Source organism: Silene latifolia, chromosome Y, assembly GCF_048544455.1.
Source record: "Silene latifolia isolate original U9 population chromosome Y, ASM4854445v1, whole genome shotgun sequence".
Classification (NCBI taxonomy): Eukaryota; Viridiplantae; Streptophyta; class Magnoliopsida; order Caryophyllales; family Caryophyllaceae; genus Silene; species Silene latifolia.
The window spans coordinates 202,986,418-203,002,331 of record NC_133538.1 but is presented as its reverse complement, the minus strand read 5'-3'; positions in this window follow the sequence as shown (position 1 = coordinate 203,002,331).

Genomic DNA, 15,914 nt, shown 5'->3' with positions numbered 1-15,914 from the left:
GTGTAAACTTAATCTAAGCCTAATTCGAACATCTATTGCATATTAATCCGCCAAATTATTTTACAACTGTGGACTCTAATTTTAGCACATATTCATTTGCTCAATAGATTATAGATATATTGCTTGCCTAATATTCTTTGCCTAAATTAAAATTGCAGCGGGGCACAAATAAGAAGCTACAAACGATATGTTCTGGTGTGAAATACTAAATTCGATACGTCTTTAGAAACAATGCAGAAGAAATTCCTTAGTTACAACCAACAATCAAAGAACACACCAATTATCATATTGATCAACTTGAGTTCAACCATTTGCAATGTTCTTGGAACCATGCTTGTCAATTGTACAACACACCTACAAAATAAAATAAAAATAATTGTTAAGAAATTAAATTATAAAGCTTACAAAAATTAACAGAAGAAGAAAACGATATGTTGTTGTGACTGCAAATAACTCGGAGTTGCCAATCATTCATATTGGAAAGGCCATGGTTATCCCAAGATATAGTAACAAGCAAGTTCATCTTGATAGTGTCTATCATGTATCAGGTATGACAAAAAATCTAATATCCTTGTCACAACTAGCAGTTTCGGGAAACCATGTGGTTTTTGGGCCTAATGATGTGAAAGTGTATCCAAGTTTGGAGGGAAATTCATCTCCTATCATGGAAGGGCGACGTTTGGAATCTGTGTACGTAATGTCTGCTCAAATGGCATATGTAGACAAAGCTAGAAAAAATGAGACGGCTGATTTGTGGCATGCACGCCTGGGGCATGTAAGCTACACCAAGCTGAAAGTCATGATGAGTAAATCAATACTCAATGGTCTTCCTCAACTTGATGTGAAGGAAGATGTAGTTTGTGTTGGGTGTCAATTTGGCAAAGCACATCAACTACCATATGAGGAGTCAAAGTTCAAGGCGGAAGCACCTCTGGAGTTAATTCACTCTGACCTATTTGGACCGGTGAAGCAACCATCAGTTAGTGGTTATCGTTACATGAGCACTTTCAATGATGATTTCTCAAGATATGTGTGGGTTGATTTTTTAAAGGAAAAATCAGAAGCTTTTGACAAGTTCAAAACTTTCAAAGAAAAAGTGGAAAAAGAAATTGGCAGTAAGATTCAGTGTCTACGTACAAACAATGGGGGAGAGTTCACATCCACAAAATTCACACGATATCTACAAGATTGTAAGATCAAACGTCAGTTGACGTGTCCGAACACTCCACAACATAATGGAGTGGCAGAGAGGAAGAATCGACATCTAGCCGAGACATGCAGAAGTATGGTACATGCCAAAAATATACCCCCACGTTACTGGGCTGAATGCATGAAGACAGCTGCACATGTGACAAATAGGCTACCACAAGCGAGACTAGAATATGTCTCTCCATTTCAGAAGTTGTGGAAGCTAAAACCTGCTGTGAGTCATTTTCGAGTTTTTAGGTGTGTATGTAATGTCTTCGTTCTAGATCATCTTCGTACCAAGTTTGACAAAAAGGCAATTCGTTGTATCTTTCTTGGGTACGATGATCAAAGGAAAGGTTGGAAATGTTGTGATCCAACTACTGACAAGTATCATATGTCAATAAATGTGGTGTTTGATGAAGCATCATCTTGGTGTTCACCACAAGCCGTGTTACTGCCAGACTGAAAGGAGATTGAGGAAAAACTCAAGGATAAGATAGATGAGGAAAATGATCAGTTAAGCGAGAGTGATGGTGAATCAGAAAGTGAAGAATCTCAACAGTCACCAGCAAAAGAGAAAAGTCCTTGTAGAACAGGAGTACACCATAGAACTCCTGAGGAAGTAAGACCGAGTCAGGGTGAAGATGTCATTATCTAAGATAAGGATAGTCAGCAACAAGTGAGGAGAACTAGTCGGCCACACAAGCCAAATCCTAAATATGCAAATGCAGCAATGGTGGAGAACACCGTGAAAGAGCCAAGTAGTTATGATGAGGCCGCTCGTAGCAAGGACTGGGTGAAGGCTATGGAAGAGGAAATCCAAGCACTTCATCAAAATGAAACTTGGGAGTTAGTGCCAAAGCCAAGTGATGTTAAACCCATTTCATGCAAGTGGGTGTATAAAGTGAAGACCAAGCCAGGTGGTTCTATTGAAAGGTACAAGGCACGACTAGTAGCTTGAGGATTCTCTCAGCAATATGGGCATGATGAAACATTTAGTCCGGTTGCAAAGATTACGACTGTACGTGTTTTACTAGCACTTGCAGCTAGTAACTCATGGAAATTGTGGCAGATGGACGTGAAGAACGCATTTTTTCATGGCGAGCTAGAGAGAGACATATACATGGATCAACCAAAAGGGTTTGAGATTTCTGATCAACATTATGTATGTAAGTTGAAGAAAGCTCTTTATGGATTGAAGCAGGCGCCACGAGCATGGTATGGTAAGATAGTTGAATTCTTATTGCAAAGTGGTTATTCAGTTGCTCCTGCAGATTCGAGCTTGTTTGTGAAAGCTCGAGATGGAAAGTTATGAGTGGCCTTGTTTATGTGGATGATCTTATCATCACTGGAGATGATGTTGGAGCTTGTGTCCTCCACAAATTAGTGTGATAACATTTGTAAATCTCTTACAGGTTCACAAGGGTATACTTCGTATATTTAATCAGTTGATTAACGTTTACCTAATAACAGTTGGCTTGCTAGAAAGTTTGATGTTATTATTATACAGATGGCGGTGATCAACTGGTCCCTAAAGGTCACACCTATATGACGTGTTTGAGAAATGTGGTTATAGAAATATAATCACATTGATGCCCAATATGACTAAAAAGTTAGTCAATGTGTTGAAGAGATAATTATTTAATGAAAATTAAATAATATTAGTTGAGACAATTAATCACATTCGTAAATTAAATATAATAAGTTATATTTAATTAAATGTATATAATGTTAGCTTGACGAATTAATCATTAATTCGTAATTAAATATAATCGATTATATTTAATATCAACAAGATGAATGTGTCATAGTGGTAATAGTGAGGGTACACAAACCAAGAGGTCTTGGGTTCGATCCTCACTAGATGACAATTCAACACATATTATATATTTTTGGAAAGACCAAAAATAAGGAGGAGATACTCCTTATTTCGGTCAGTTTGGCCGAAAATTAGGAAAGATTTTTCTTTCCTAATTGACTCCAAAATTTCGGTCAGTATAAGAAATAAAGGGAGATGTTTATTCTACCCTAATGCTTTTTCTTGACCTTGCCTCCTCTCTCTCATCAGAAAAACACAAAAACAACTAAATTTTACAGAAAATTTTAGATCGATTTCTAGCATAATCAAGAGGCATATCTCATATCGTCTTGGGTGCAACTAATAGGCGAATATCAATTTTGATATTGTTCTTAGGCCAATTTTGCTAGGACCGAAGGTTAATTCTAAATCCTTTATACTTTGTTTATGTATTTTGTTTATGACCATTGATCATCATTGTTAAATTCGTTATAATCCCTCTAGTTTAAGGGAAGTATACAGATGATTTCCCACAAGTGGAATCAGAGCACTAGGCCACGTTTTTAATCTTGATGATTTTCATATATTTGTATGTGAACAATGAGGATTTTCGAAATATTTTAGGGTTTCGAATTTTTTTGGTTCGACAAATTTTTTTTTGTGTCGAATTTTTTTTTTCCCTGCCGTTTTTTTTTCTGTTAGTTTGATGATATTTTTCCATTATATTTTTCATATTATAGTTTATAATCAGTTAAAATTATCATATGAAGAATTGGTAGTTTGATTTAATGCAGATTAAGTGAAAATTAAATGGAATCGTCATGTTTATGATGAAAAGATTGTTTTTGCTATATAGTTTTTGGCATATAAATTAATCATGTTTATTATTTCATATGCTAATCATGTTCTAATAGCAAATGTAAACAATTTTGTCATCAAATCTTGTTTTAGGGCATATTGCCGCAAAAGAAAGAAAAAAAAAGAGGGAAGACGTTTTTTTTAGGGTTTGCCGTAGAGAAAAAAAGAAATTTGTTGTGTTTTTTTTTTTTTTTTTGGTAAGCCGAGAAGAAAAAAAAAAGGAAAGTTTTGTTTTCTTGTTTTTTTTGCCATATTGCCGAAAGAATAAAATATGGAAAGCTTTTTTTGTTTTTCCTAATTGCCGAATAAAAAAAAGGGGGCTGTTTTTTTTCCAGCCGTGTGGAGCTGAAATTATAAAAAAAAAAAATTGTTTATTTTGCAGCCGAGACCAAATTATAATTGGTTTTTGTTTTTGTTTTTTATTTTTATTTGGCCAATTAGTTATTGTGAATCGGTTCACAATTTAAAGATACCGAGTTATTTTAAAGCCGTTTAAAATTTTGTCGGATAGAATTCATATTACAAGTTTAATATGGATTAAGAATGAAATTAATGTGATTAATTGCGGAATTGTCACTTAATTTAATTTAAATAGGTGGTTTGGCTTAATTAATCAACATAATTAAGGAATTGTGTTTTGTATGTTTAATTTATTTTAGTTGATGCTTTTCATTTTGTTGAATGAATCGAATGAATGATTTTTATTTACGTATTTATTTTTGCAATCGGTTGTAATTTGTAATACTTAGTGTGGCCTTAGTCAAATTATGTTTTCGTAATGAAGGAAACATGATTTTTATGTAATTATGAGATCTCGAATCTCCTTTATTTTAGTTTTGGGTTTTGAAATTAGAATGTAATAAATAGGTCAATTATGTAATTTTATTTATTGTAATTTCAAAGAAGACTAAAGATAAAGATTCAAGGTCACTCCCGCTACATGGATCAAGATGGAACATCAAGACAAGTTTCTCGGGTCCAAGGATGGATTCCAAACTTGTATTTATTGTTCATTTTGATAGGATAGGCCACACTAGGACTTTTACTGTTTTTTACGTTTTTCATTATTATTGCTTTTCATTCACATATTAGTAATTGCATCATATTCCGCCTAAAATAAAACCACCTACTACTAAAATGCATGAAAATTGACTCATATAGGTTGTATGTTAGTTTTCATGGACATGCAGATGCCACAGTCTTTAAGCCATCACCTTAGTTTAATCATTCCCGCATGCTAGATTATAGTTCACTTAAAATGAATTTAAATAAAGTTGATGGGATCTTCCTCTAAAACGGAAATTGAGATTAGTCTTTATAAGGGCAAACATCTATGAATCCCTTCTTCGTCGGTAGGCCTAATATGACCCCTTCTACGTTGGGTAAGTAGTTGTGTTGACTTAGTTTACCTCAACATCATAGTCCGAAGAGTTTCTCGTGATTATGATGGACTAAAGATAGAATTTACAGAAATTTATCGACCAAGAATTCTAACGGTAGAATTAGCTAAAAGGTTAGCTTATCAATTTGCAGAGAATTGAGTCTTGGGGTCATTTATATAATTCTTGAGAGAGGTCAATTGTATAAATGTTTTGAGTCTTCGCGTTATGACATTAGTTCATTAGACTTAAAATCAAAACGATGCACATACTTATTATTTTATTCCTCTTTCGCAGTGTAGAACACGTTTATTATCGATAATACTGTTACAACAAATGGCTGGAAATAATGCAATCCCAATGCCTAGTGTCACACTAGATCGTTCGTCCTGGCTAAAAATGTTCATGGACCAAATGAATCAGTCCACTCGACTGAAGAATGATGGGTCCAATTTTGCGGACTGGGAGGCGGCACTACGGAATGCTCCATCTGCGACGATAAGCTCGGTATTTAACTGAGCCAATACCGGTCAACCCAGGCCCAAATGCAGGAGTCAACGAGTCACTCGCTTATAGTGATTTCGTTATGGAAGCGGGTGCGATAAAGAACGTACTCATCTTTGCAATGGAAACCAATTTGCAGAGACGCTTCATTGCCCAAGGTGCAAACAAGATTTTCACCACGCTCACTAACGAGTTCTCAAAGGCACCGATAATCGTTACATATGAGCATACCTGTCGCTTCTTTGATGCGAAACTCCAGAAGGGCCAACCGGTTAGCCCACACATTCTTCACATGATTGAGAATGTCGAGAAGCTGGAGGCACTGAATTGTAAAATCAGTGAGAGCATTGTCATTGACCGAATGCTTCATTCTCTTCAGGATGATTTTGCCCTTTTCAGGGCGAACTACTATATGAATGACTTGAAAAAGAGTCCTCATGAGCTACACTCCCTTCTCGTACAGACCGAGAAGGATATGAAATTGAGTGGGAGCGTGAAACAGGATGTTCTCACGATTTACAAAGGTAAAGGTAAGGGCAAGGCTCATGGCGATCTAGCTGTAGGTAAGCCAAAGTTTAAGAAGCCAGGAAACGGTAAGAGTGCGCCTGGTGAGACTAGTGGCTCACAGGGCAAGACAAAGAGCAAGGGCGGTTACATAGAGTGCCACCATTGTCACAAGACTGGACATTGGAGGAGGAACTGTCCCGTCTACCGTGAGGACATCAAGGCAAGCCATGTCGTTCCTGTTGGTATGTCATCTTATATTCATATGATTGAGATTAACCATGCAAGTTTCGGAACTTGGGTACTAGATATTGGTTGTGGTTCTCATCTGTGTAATCATTTGCAGGGCCTAAAGAACATCATACCTCTCGAAAAAGGTGATGTGGACCTGCGAGTCAGAAATGGAGCACGAGTTGCTGCCGCTCGAAGGAACATATGTAATCCAACTCCCTAGTGGTTTTGAGTTATCTTTAAATAACTGTTACTATGTACCCAGTTTATCTAAGAATATTATTTCTGTTTCCGTACTTGCTAAAGACGGTTTTGCATTTTCAATAAAGGATAATAGTTGTATTTTCTCTTTTAATGAAATGATTTATGGGAAAGCAGTTTCCATGAATGGAATTTACATCTTAGATCAAACCACGGAAGTATTACACATGAATAATAAGAAATTAAAGGTTGGTGACAAAGATCAAACCTATCTATGGCATTGTTGAATGGGACACATAAATGAGAAACGCGTGAAAAAACTCGTCGATAATGGGACTATTCCCGCATTCGATTTTTCTACATATGTCACGTGTGAATCATGTCTCATTGGCAAGATGACTCGAATTTCCTTCAAAGGTGTTGGAATGCGCGCTAGTGACCTATTAGGACTCATACATACGGACGTATGTGGACCTATGTCAATTACCGCTAGAGATGGTTATAAATATTTTATCACTTTCACGGACGATTTGAGTAGATACGGATATGTCTACTTAATAAAGCATAAAAGTGAGTCCTTTGAGAAATTCAAGGAATACCAGAATAGGGTACAGAACCAACTGGGTAGAAAGATTAAAGCACACCGTTCAGATCGGGGAGGCGAATATCTTTCAAATGAGTTTGATCAACACCTGAAAGACTGTGGAATCGTTTTGCAGTTAACTCCACCTGGAACACCTCAATTGAATGGTGTGTCCGAACGGAGAAATCGAACCTTACTTGATATGGTTCGATCCATGATGAGTCACACGGTAGTGCCTGATTCATTATGGGGTTATGCTCTTTTGTCAGCCGCTCTTATACTTAACCGAAGTCCGTCTAAAGCTGTCGACAAGACTCCATTTGAAATGTGGAAGGGAACGGTCCCCAACTTGCCCTTTATTTGGGTTTGGGGCTGCGAGGCTTATATCAAGTGGAGACACGAGGATAAGCTCGGCCCGCGATCGGTCAAGACATACTTTATAGGTTATCCAAAAGGAACATTTGGTCATTACTTCTATTCGCCTACCGAACATCGAGTTTTTGTTGCGGCTAGTGCGACGTTCTTAGAGAAAGAATTTCTCGAGAACAGTCGAGTAATAGAACCTTCGAGTCATCGGAGATTCCAACCAACAACCGAGGAACAGATGGAGGAAGTCGTACCTCCAACGATGATACGGTTAATATTCCTGAGGAACCTAGGAGGTCGGGTAGAGACTCTCATCCTCCGGACAGATACATTGGTATGGTCGAGGAGAATGACGTTTTACTTTTAGAAAGTAATGAACCCGCAACCTATAAAGGTGCTATGGCCTGTTCCGACTCAAAGCTATGGCTTGAAGCCATGCAATCCGAGATGGACTCCATGTATGAGAATAACGTATGGGATCTAGTTGATTTACCTAATAAGGTAAAACCTCTACAGTGCAAATGGCTTTACAAAATAAAGCATTCTGTAGACGCGCAACCAGATATCTATAAGGCACGACTTGTGGCAAAAGGTTTCACTCAAGTGCAAGGATTGCATTATGATGAGATTTTTGCACCTGTAGTCATGCTGCGTTCCATTCAGATAATCTTAGTGATTGCCGCATTTCATGATTATGAAATTTGGCAAATGGATGTGAAAACCGCTTTCTTAAATGGTTATTTGGAGAAAGAGTTGTACATGGTGCAACCCGAAGGTTTCATAGATCCTGAGCATCATAAGAAAGTATGCAAGCTTAAGCGTTCCATTTATGAACTTTAGCAAGCTTCTCGGAGTTGGAATCATCGTTTCGACCAAGTGATAAAAGAGTATGGTTTCACTCGATCGGTCGAGGAACCATGCTTATATATCAAGTCGAGTGGGAGGAAGATTGTATTCTTGATATTATATGTCGATGACATACTCTTGATTGGGAATGACATTCCTCTCCTTTCTTCGGTTAAAGAATGGTTGAAGAACCATTTACAGATGAAAGATCTGGGTGAGGCACAACGTATTTTGGGAATCCGTATCTACTGAGATAGATCACGACGGACGTTATCACTTAGTCAGGAGTCTTATTTGGATAAGGTTCTTGAGAGGTTCAGCATGACCAACTCCAAGAAAGGGAACCTTCCTATGACGACTGGGATGCAGTTGAGCAAGTCTCAGTCACCCACGACGCCTGAAGGGATTGAGCGCATGAATCGTGTTCCTTATGCATCTGCAATAGGATCGATCATGTATGCCATGATATGCACACGTCCAGGCGTGGCATATGCATTGAGTATGACGAGTCGGTACCAAAAGACTCCAGGTGAAACACACTGGATAGCAGTCAAAAATATCCTCAAGTACCTACGAAGGACTAAGGATTGGGTATTGACTTATGGAGGCGATACTAAGCTATGCGCAACCGGTTACGCAGATGCTAGCTTCCAAACGAATCGAGATAATTCAAACTTTCAGTCCGGGTTCGTCTTCACTCTTAATGGTGTCTTTGCGGTCACCGGAAGAGTTCCAAACAGTGTTTGTAGCGATTCTACTACATCAATCCGAGTACCATGCCGCTTCGGAGGCAGAAAGGAAGCGATATGGATGCGTCAATTCTTACAAGGGCTTTCGGTAGTTCCTAGTTCGAATGACCCGATCACCATCTATTGTGACAATAGAGGTGCCATCTTCCAGGCTAAGGAGCCAAAGTCTAGCAACAAATCTAGACATGTACTTCGGAAAGCTCACCTGATCCGTGATTACGTGGAGCAAGAAGAGATAGTGATTGACAAGATTGCGACGGATGATAACATCGTGGATCCTCTCACCAAACCGTTGAATTATGATAAGCATGTAGGGCATGTTAATTCCATGGGAATTAAACATGTTCCTGAGTTGTAGTACTTGATTATGGATTTGATACATTATCTTTTTCATATACTATTTATAACTTCATCGTTTTATATATATAATATTTTGTTTTTCATGTGGATTGTACTGACAACATTGAACGCCACAAAGTGAACTGAATTACATTATATTTGTTTTGGTCCGTAATCGCCAATGTGAGCTGATAACTCCGGCTATTATATTGTGCAGTCGATTGATGGTGGGTTCAACGAGCCATAAGTCAAACGGTTGACTGATCGATCACAGATACGAGATTATGACGATACCTCGTAGGACAACTTTTTGTGACAACGTAATGGAGTCCTAAATGTTTAATAACATTCGGTGCCCGGTCGTGGATAGGACATCCATTGTGTTCCTAGAGTCGATTCTTTTGACTATCGATTCTCTTGAGATTAAGGCGCTTTTGGGTGACTTTGGTTTCTTTCTCACGGTCTGCGAATCGGAGGCTAAGTAGATTTTTTCTGGGTCATTTCATACTGTGCTTACATCTCAGGATTCGAGTTGAGGAAAATATCCAATCCTTATCGGTATAGTTATTTCTCGGGGCCACTTTAGGAGTTGTAATCAAATGCATGGCCATGCTCGAATGTTGATTCGTTTATCGGTTAAGTTACTCTCTAGTCGGGGAAACCACTCTTGATATTGATCGCTTGTAAAATACGACCTTTGTGAATTCGGATTTGCAAATTGTTTTACATTGAGTGGGAGAAATTTTATAGGATATGAGAATAGGTTATCGCACATACACTTGTGAGGACAACTGGGAGTTTGTTGGAGCTTGTGTCCTCCACAAATTAGTGTGATAACATTTGTAAATCTCTTACAGGTTCACAAGGGTATACTTCGTATATTTAATCAGTTGATTAACGTTTACCTAATAACGGTTGGCTTGCTAGAAAGCTTGACGTTATTATCATAAAGATGGCGGTGATCAACTGGTCCCTAAAGGTCACACCTATAGGTGTTTGAGAAATGTGGTTATAGAAATATAATCACATTGATGCCCAATATGACTAAAAAGTTAGTCAATGTGTTGATGAGATAATTATTTAATGAAAATTAAATAATATTAGTTGAGATGAATTAACTGTCAATTCGTAAATTAAATATAATAAGTTATATTTAATTAAATGTATATAATGTTAGCTTGGACGAATTAATCTGTTAATTCGTAATTAAATATAATCAGTTATATTTAATATCAACAAGATGAATGTGTCATAGTGATAATAGTGAGGGTACACAAACCAAGAGGTCTTGGGTTCGATCCTCACTAGATGACAATTCAACACATATTATATATTTTTGGAAGGACCAAAAATAAGGAGGAGATACTCCTTATTTCGGTCAGTTTGGCCGAAAATTAGGAAAGATTTTTCTTTCCTAATTGACTCCAAAATTTCAGTCAGTATAAGAAAGAAAGGGAGATGTTTATTCTACCCTAATGCTTTTTCTTGATATCTCATATCGTCTTGGGTGCAACTAATAGGCGAATATCAATTTTGATATTGTTCTTAGGCCAATTTTGCTAGGACCGAAGGTAATTCTAAATCCTTTATATTTTGTTTAAGTATTTTGTTTATGACCATTGATCATCATTGTTAAATTCGTTATAATCCCTCTAGTTTAAGGGAAGTATACAGATGATTTCCCACAGATGATGATAGAGAGATTCATCAAATAAGATCAAATATCTCAATAAGGTTTCATATGAAAGAGTTTGGAGAGCTAAAGCATTTTCTTCGTCTAGAGGTAGACAGAACCAAAGGTGTGATATTTCTTTGTCAACAGAAATACGCCCAGAATATTTTGGAGAAGTACGGGATGCTCGATTGCAAACCAGTGTCGACTCCAACCGAGATTAATGTCAGACTTCGCTCTACAGAGGGAAAAGATTTAGAGGATGTGACGATGTATAGACAACTCGTGGGAAGTCTTATATAACTCATGTTGACTCGACCTGATGTCGCTTACGCGGTAAGCGTGGTTAGTCGTTTCATGCAAAATACAAAGAAGTCTCATTTGGAAGCAATACGACGTATATTGAGGTATATTAAATGAACAATTGACTATGGAATATTGTACCAAAGTGGTGAATTATCTGAAATTCACGGGTATTGTGATGCTAATTATGCCGGTGATCATGACACACTTCGATCAACTACCAGGTATGCGTTTAGTCTTGGTTCCGGTGCTGTTTCATGGTGTAGTAAGAGGCAACCTAATGTATCATTGTCAAGCACAGAGGCAGAGTATAGAGCAACATCGATGGCAGCACAAGAGTGTGTATGGCTAACACAAATCTTGAAGGATCTATATCAACCAGTTGATTCTGGACTGAAGGTTTATTGTGACAACATGTTAGCAATGAGATTAGCAAAAAATCCAGTTTTTCATGCTAAGACAAAACATGTTGAAGTACATTACCATTTTGTACGAGAGAAGGTTTTAAGAGGTGAGATTCATCTGAACTATGTCAAGACTGATGATCAAGTGGCAGATATCTTTACGAAAGGCCTGAGTGGACCAAAGTTCGGGAAGTTTCGAGAACAGCTGGGTATGATTTCTCGACTAACTCTAGGTGAGAGTAGTCGTTGAGGGGGAGTGTTAAAATTCAACTACTAGTCTCCTCCCCGTTCATAATTTGCTAGATATTCATGCTTATAGTCAACATTAATGGCTTGCCTATCATTAATAGGCTCATGGAAAATAAGTGGTAAAACATTTTGTCCAGCTTTTCTAGTTTTGCTGGCTACCTAGCTTTAGATGGCAAGTTAGTCATATGTAGCATATTGTTTGTATGTGGGAAAGCCATTATTTCAATTGTGTATTGTGTAGTATAAATAGGATAGCTTTGTGATGTGTATTGTACTTAGAACTCACAAGCAAAACAAACAATAAGAAAGTTTGTACGTAAGAGTTTAGTAAGTCAATAATATTAGTGAGTTAAGGGTGTGAGTGTTTATTTGTAATTGGTATATTTCCAATTTGTTTGAGTGATAATAAAATTATTGTAAGAGTGTAATTTATTATTATCATCTTACTCTTATCATATACTCCCTCCGTACCAGACCAAAGGTAACACTTACTATAAACGGACGTACCACACCAAAGGTAACATTCCTTATTTGACCCACAATATTACCAAGTTATCCTTATACCTATTTAATATTTATACAAAATGGCATTACATACCCCACCTATCAACCCATAATTAAACCCACAATTAGATACCCACCTATTCTTTCCCTCTTTACACTTACTTTTTCCATTTTTTCTTAAATACTTCATTTTTCATTTTTCCCTACTTTACCTCTTTTGTGTGGTACGGAGAGAGTAATATTTTTCATTACGCTTCCGTATAAAATACACTCTAATTCGCTACATGTTCACATGATCAGAGGTCAGGAGACAAGATATGCTCCTGTGGTCAGAGTTTGGAGGAAACGAGGAGTGCTGTTGTTGTCCGGGGTCAGGAACAACTAAGGCTTGTTCCCATGGTCACTTACCAAAGGTATCGTCATCCCGTAGTCGTTTATGACCGAGAATCTTACCGGCCACCTGTGACGTCATCGTCTCTGTATCAGCCTATCCGAGGAAAAGATCCTCCTCGCACTAGAATTTACACTTACGAGAGAGACCCGGGAGTTGATTCTTACCGGAGAGATTCCACTATGGAGTATCGAGATCCTGGGATTTCAGCTCCTCGGGATTCGGGACATTATGTTGAACCCCCCACCCTTCGTGAGCCATACACGACATATCGGGAACCCCTTGTGTACCGTGAGCCAGCATATGTGACTGAAACGAGGCAAGATCCCTATAATTATTCTTTGGCTGAGGGACGGGAGTATTATAGATCTGATGATAATCGTCCTCCCTTGCCCTTGCATCGTAGGTACTAAGTTTTCTGGGCAATAATGCAGTTAACCTTGGATGATGTCAACATGTCATCTTAATCTTTAATGTTTATGAATGTTCAGTTTATAGCAGGCTGTTGACAGTTCTTCAGTGCTGAGACATCTTAATTTGTTTGTTGTAACATAGATTGAAATATTTCTAGTTTTCATTGCAAATAATTGCTATTATGTTTTTTTTTTCTTACACTAGTAATGAATACATAATTTGGTTGTTTCGTTTCGTTAACGGTTTGGGTCGGGAATTTGCCAATTCTATTCTGCTACCGTCCTACAGCAGAGCATCTCAAAACTCTGATCGGTTTTTGCCTGTAATATTTTCTGCCATTCTGTGATACCTTATGTGAAACCGCTGTAATTTGTGTGAACTGTGAAGCGATGCACAGCTGTTCCAAAAGTTGTAAGGAAACTCTGTGCATTCAATCCTACAACTTACAGGCAACAGGCCTTAGTCAATAGCCATTGTAGTTAACAATCACATGGAAATAGCAGGAAATTTTATTCCAGATTTTACCACGTGAGACGGAATTCTACCTCCTGTTTTCATGAGTACAACCTATATTTTATCAATTGGGAAGTTCGGATTCACCATACAACCATCATAATATTTCAAGCTATAGTTCCGTCACTCACCTTGGGAATGCACTTGCTTTGATCTAGTGTCATGAAACTACATGCGATAAGAAATGATGTACATGCATCTGATTGACAAAATCTTCGTCCCTAGAATTGAACAAGTCTTTAGCAAAGGTATGCAGAGTCGCAGACTCATTAAATCAATGTCGAGCATTAGAGATTTGATGTAGTATACAAAGGATGCTATTGCATTTAGAATTGTGGGATTTTTGGCTTTAACTAATTGGCATTTTAGAAGATAAGCTGCTCTTGTCGGTTCTATTTGGCATTTTATGAGTTTTAGAAGTGCATAACATGAAATGAGGGTCGTGTTATATACAACGGTCTTATTTGAATTTTTGTGTATAGCATGAGACATAAGTCTTCCCCTATATTCACGAATCACGAGTATCATATAAAATTTAGTAGACAGAAAATTGGGACTCATAAATTAAAACAATTTTACACTATTTTAGCGTTAAATGTCTCCTACATAGATTTGTTACATCTCCTCGATTTTAGATGATTTCATCCTGGTTCACTATATGTATGTCTACATCTTCTACATCAAACTCTACAAGAGTTTCATCTGATGATTACACCTCTATTGTTTAGTTTCTTTTCCTTTTTTCAGGAGGGGAGCACCGGCTAACTTTAGTTAAGAATCTCCGGCCACATTGTTGTCCTTGCATCTTCGCCTTTTTGTACCAGCAAACTCCAGCTCATCTGCATTAGCATATAAGATTAAGATATGCGGCGTCTATTTTTTTTTTTTTTTTTGTGAGAAGCGGTCTCTCAATGCATGACATTAAATAAAAAGCGAAGGTACATACCCTCGGCTTGTGGAGTCTTTCTTTTACGTCTTATTTGCTTGGTCTTCGGCATGGTCTTGGGCTTTCGACTTGTAGATTGAGCAGCAATATGGTTTAGAACATCATCCTTGCATCGGAACTTCTTCCGGTCCGGGCTACAATAGTACTGCATCATTTGGAGTATCATTTATACTGTTTGTATTTAATTGTATAACCAAATACAGAATAAATGATTGGGACGGAGGGGTAGCTAGTTACCACATCGTCGGGATCGTCATGACTGCGTTGAATGGACCAATCTTGTGGAAGCCATTCAGGCCAATTTGGTGTATTGTTTGAATAGGAGGTTGAAACATCTTCGCTTAATAGTTTTGTATCTTCTAAAATATCTATAATGAACAAAACATGAGTTTGTCATACCTGTTTTGCGTGAAAATTCCATTTCGTTACTCGGTGATACTAATTTCAGCATCACCATATGACCTTTGTTAGTTAGAAGTCCATATATGGGACGAGTCTACTTATTAAGTTGATTTTAGTATCTAAAAGGAATTGTAACGTGTGTCAAGAAGCTAACAGTTGAAGTCAAATCAATAATTTAACGATAGTTTTCCTAAAAAAAAAAAAAAAAAATTAAACGATAGTGAACAAAAGGACAAGAGGGACATACTCTTCGCCTTCTTAGATTTTGTCCTAATTTGCTTGTTCGTCTTGTTATACGACCGATGTTTAGTAAGATATTGAATAACATCTTTCTTGGAGTAAAATCGCTTCCCTTTGGCACTTGAATAAAACTGCGAAATATATTTTAAAATTCCGGTAATTTAAGGAGTTAAAGAGAAATTAATAAATCAAAATTCTTAACTCTTAAGCCACACAATATATGATTCTATAGACATCCATATTCTATTTATTTCCATTTTGTGGAAAAAAAAAGACAGGACTCATGGAAAGCATAATCTAACAACTTTTTGATTAGTTACAATAAGAAGG